At 40.6% G+C, this 4,717-nt stretch overlaps 1 protein-coding gene across 2 annotated transcripts in view; it reads left to right on the top strand.

The window, feature by feature from the left end:
- Nucleotides 1–30: 30 nt before the first annotated feature.
- Nucleotides 31–4,717, top strand: part of LOC106880971 (putative amine oxidase [copper-containing]) — a 70,266-nt gene continuing 65,579 nt past the window's right edge. The window contains exon 1 of one of the 2 annotated variants that reach the window (XM_052973289.1): nt 31–597. The gene's annotated coding sequence lies outside the window, so the exon portion shown is untranslated. The remainder of the gene's footprint in view (nt 598–4,717) is intronic. The other variant, XM_052973288.1, reaches the window with a different exon arrangement.

The raw sequence follows: 4,717 nt of genomic DNA on the forward strand, positions 1-4,717 counted from the left end.
GAAAGAACGATGTATTTTGCGAGTGTGAGTGAGAGAGAGGGAGAGAGAGAGAGAGTATGTACTCAATTAATACACGCAGGCTCACGCACACGTATATACTATGAAAAGGAGTGGTTACTAATTGATAACGATGCTTTGAAAGCGAAAGAAGAAAGGGAATATAGTTTATAAATAATATATAATATATATATACAGAGAGAAAGAGACAGATAGAGAAAAGGAAAGAGAGAGGGAAGAAGAAGAAGAAGAAGAAGAAGAAGAAGAAGAAGAAGAAGCAAGAGAGAGAGGGTGGGAGATAGGATAGATTCATGAGAGAGGTGGTGTTAGTGTAGGTGGTGATTGTGGTGATGGTGTTAGAGGCAGCGATGCTGGTGGTACAGTCGTTGGTGATAAAGTCGAAAAAGAGTTGCTCGCGCCATATATATTGGACAGAAGCGAGACTTAGCAGCGAAGAATTTAGCGGGTTGTGTGTGTGTGTTGAATGAGACACCAGTGAAAAAGAGGCCGCAGTATATTCTGCTGCCGTCTGTTGTACTCCCGGATGTCGCGTGCTGACAATGCCTTGGATTGTTGTTATGTAATACCTGCACTGTCAAGGTAAGTCCATCGTAAATTCTATAGACGTCACACACACACACACGCACGCGCACACACAGACATAGTTACTGGTTGCACATACGCATACACACACTCGCAACCACATGTGTTTGTGGCTATTTTTTTATTCCTTTAATTCTTTTACTTGTTTCGGTCATTTGACTGCGGCCGTGCTGGAGCACCGCCTCAACAGGTTTCGGTCGAACAAACCGACCCCCAGGACTTTAATTTAATTTTTAAAGCCTCGTACTTATTCTATCAGTTCTTTTGCCAAACCGGTAACTTACGGAGACGTAAACACACCAACACCGGTTGTCAAGCGGTGATGGGAGGGAGCTGCAAACACACACACACACACTGACACACACACACACACACACACACATATATATATATATATATATATATATATATATATATATATATATATATATATATATATATATATATATATATATACCACTGGCGGTAAATAAAATTTCTAAAATTTTTTTGCTGCCCTATGATTTATTAATGATATATATACACATATATATATATATATATATGATGGGCTTCTTTCAGTTTCCGTCCGCCAAATCCGCTCACAAGGCTTCGGTCGACCCGAAGCTACAGTAGAAGACGCTTGCCCAAGGGACCACGCTGTGAGACTGGACCCGGAACCATGTGGTTAGGAAGCAAGCTTCTTACCACACAACCACGCCTGTTATATGTAGATTTTTATAAACATATAAGCATTGTGTACAGTTCTTTTACATTTATTGAACTAGACGAAATGCTTAACAGTATTTCGCTCGTCGCTACGTTCTGAGTTCAAATTCCGCCGAGGTCGACTTTGCCTTTCAAAGTTTCGGGGTCGATAAATTAAGTTATACACTGGGATCGATGTAATCGACTGGTCTCTCCACCAATAAATAAATAAATGAATAAATAAATTTCAGGTCTTGTCTTGTGCATATAGTAGAAATGATTATTAATTATTATTATTATTATTGTTATTGTTATTGTTATTATTATTATTATTATTATTATTATTATTATTATGGAGGCAGCGGGCTGCTAGGAACGGTTAGCACGCCGGGCAAAATACTCTGCAGCATTTCGTTCGTCTTTACGTTTCGAGTTCGACTTTGCCTTCCCTCCTTTCGGGGTCCATAAAATGTGTACCAGTTACATACTGGGGTCGATGTAATCGATTTAATCTCTTTGTGTCCTTGTTTGTCCCCTCTGTGTTTAGCCCCCTGTGGGCAATAAAGAAATAAGAAACGTTAGTACGTTGGGCGAATTGCTTAGTGGTATTTCTCTCATTGCTGCATTCTGAGTTCAAATTCCATCGAGGTCGACTTTGCCTTTCATCCTTTCGGGGTCGATAAATTAAGTGCCAGTGAAACACTGGGGTCGATATAATCGACTAGTCCCCTCCCCACAAATTTCAGGCCTTTTGCCTATAGTAGAAAGGTTTATCGTTGTTATTGTTTTGTCTTTGTTTTGTTGTTGTTATCTGGGCCGTGGATTGGCTGTATCGTTTAAGCGCCGGAAAAATACCTTACTATATATTTTCCGGTTCTTCGCGTTGACATTTCGAGTCCCTCCGTGTTCACCTTTGCAAGTCATCCTTTCCTGATCGATAGAATAAAGTACTAGCCACGTACTGAGCTCGATGTAATCGACAATTCTCCTCATCTCCGCAGATATCTGGATTTTTTGATTTATAACAAACGATATTTGATATTATTCTATTAACATTCATTCTCAAAGGCATGTGATTACCTTCCGGACATGTTTATGTGAATGTGTAAAAGCGGATGTGTGTGCGTGTGTTTTATGAGTAGATGTGATTTCATTTATTTATTAATTTATTTTTTATTTGAAGCCATATAATAGTTTATCATTGAAATGTGCCTTTATAAATATGTAGGCGCAAGCTTGCTTCCGAACCACAAGGTTCCTGGTTCAGTCCCACTGCGTGGCACATTGGGCAAATGCCTTCTATTATAGCGTCGGGCTGACTAAAACCTTGTGGATAGATTTGGTAAACGGAAACTGAAAGATGCCTGCCTTGTATGCGTGTATTGAGTCTTTGTGCCTGTGTTTATCCCTCACCACCACCACCACCACCACCACCAATATCGCTTGACAACCAATGTTGGTGTGTTTACGTCCCCGTAACATAGCAGTTCGGCAAAACAGATGGATAGAATAAGTACCCGACTTACAAAGAATAAGTACCGGGGTTGATTTCTTCGACTAAAAGGCGGTGCTCCTGCATGGCTGCAGTCAAATGGCTGAAACAAGTAAAAGAATATATATATATAAGCTCGTCGAAACGCCGGTGTTAAAACGTGGGTGGCTGATGAAGGAGAATGTTCTCTATGTGGCTCGTGTGTTCTCGTCTACGTTTGTTTGCAATGTCCTGTAGCCAGATATGCACCTATACATACAGGTGGATGTCGGTATGCACATACCTGTACGTATATATGCATATACTCATTTACTATTTGTTTATATATATATATATATATATATATATATATACAACTGGATTCTTTCAGTTTCTGTCAGTCAAGTCCAGAAGGCTTTGATCGGCCTGAGGATAGAGTAGAAGACACTTGCCCATGGTGCCACGCAGTGGTACTGAATCCGGAACCACGTGGTTGGGAATCGAGCTTCTTACCACACGGCCACGCCTACACCTACATATGTAATATATGTATGTATGTATGTACAGGACGAAATGAGGAAAAGGTAGAATGAAAGACAGACAGAGTGAATTAGTCTCTGTGACGCAGCAGTAATAAAAGCTTGTTGATAGAATCTGCTTGCCGACAAACAGGGTTGTATCCCTACACCTGCCTAAACATTTCGTGTAGGTGAGTTTAGTCGACCACATTTCAGATACACCGGTAACGACGTTCAACCAACGTCAACGGTACAAAACTAGCGTGGAATCTAGTTTACCCATACGTAGTTATACATTCAAACACACACACACACACACACACACACACACACACACACACACACACACACACACACATATATATATATATATACACACATACACACACCTCATACTCACACGCGCATATATATCCACGTGTGACTTTATAAGAAACATGAATGTGTTTAACTTCTTATTCATGTCTCTTAACACAACGTGAATTTTTGCTGTCTTTATGTACATGTGATAATGTATACCTATGTTTATATGTTTACATACGTACATACATACATACATACATACATACATACATACATACATGTGGAGGCGAAATGGCCCAGTGGTTAGGACAGCGGACTCGCGGTCGTAGGATCGTGGTTTCGATTCTCAGACCGGACGTTGTGAGTGTTTATTGAGCGAAAACACCTAAAGCTCCACGAGGTTCCGGCAAGGGATGGTGGTGAACCCTGCTGTACTCTTTCACCACAACTTTCTCTCACTCTTTCTTCCTTTTTCTGTTGTACCTGTATTTCAAAGGGACCAGGTTTGTCACACTCTGTGTCACGCTGAATCTCCCCGAGAACTACGCTAAGGGTACACGTGTCTGTGGAGTGCTCAGTCACTTGCACGTTATTTTCACGAGCAGGCTGTTACACTGATCGGATCAACTGGAACCCTCGTCGTTGTAACCGACGGAGTGCCAGCAACACACACACATACATACATACATTACATATATGTATGTATGTACGTATGTATGTATGTATGTAAACATAGGTATACATTGTCACATACACATATAATAGACTCTCCCGTCGAAGACGACGTATGAGTGTTCACTTTTTGCCGACGAATGCACAAATGATTCGTTTATAGTGATCAAATATTTGTGCTGTATATTAGGTCACTCCCTTCATCAAATCGGCGTTGCCTGAACAGGTGCTCGGTGTACCATGCGTCAGGTGTGAAAGTGAGATGAAATGTTTTGCTTAAGAGCACAACGCATCGACTGGTCTAGAAATTGAAACTTCAATCTCGCCATCGTGAGTGCAACACACTAGACCATGCGCACTCACATTCTTTAAGGCGATGTTCGAGCATAGCTGCAGAGTCTATTATTGACTGAAGCAAGTAAAAGGTTAAAAAGACATCTATATATATATATATATATATATATAT

Source organism: Octopus bimaculoides, chromosome 15 (assembly GCF_001194135.2).
Source record: "Octopus bimaculoides isolate UCB-OBI-ISO-001 chromosome 15, ASM119413v2, whole genome shotgun sequence".
NCBI classification, from domain to species: Eukaryota; Metazoa; Mollusca; class Cephalopoda; order Octopoda; family Octopodidae; genus Octopus; species Octopus bimaculoides.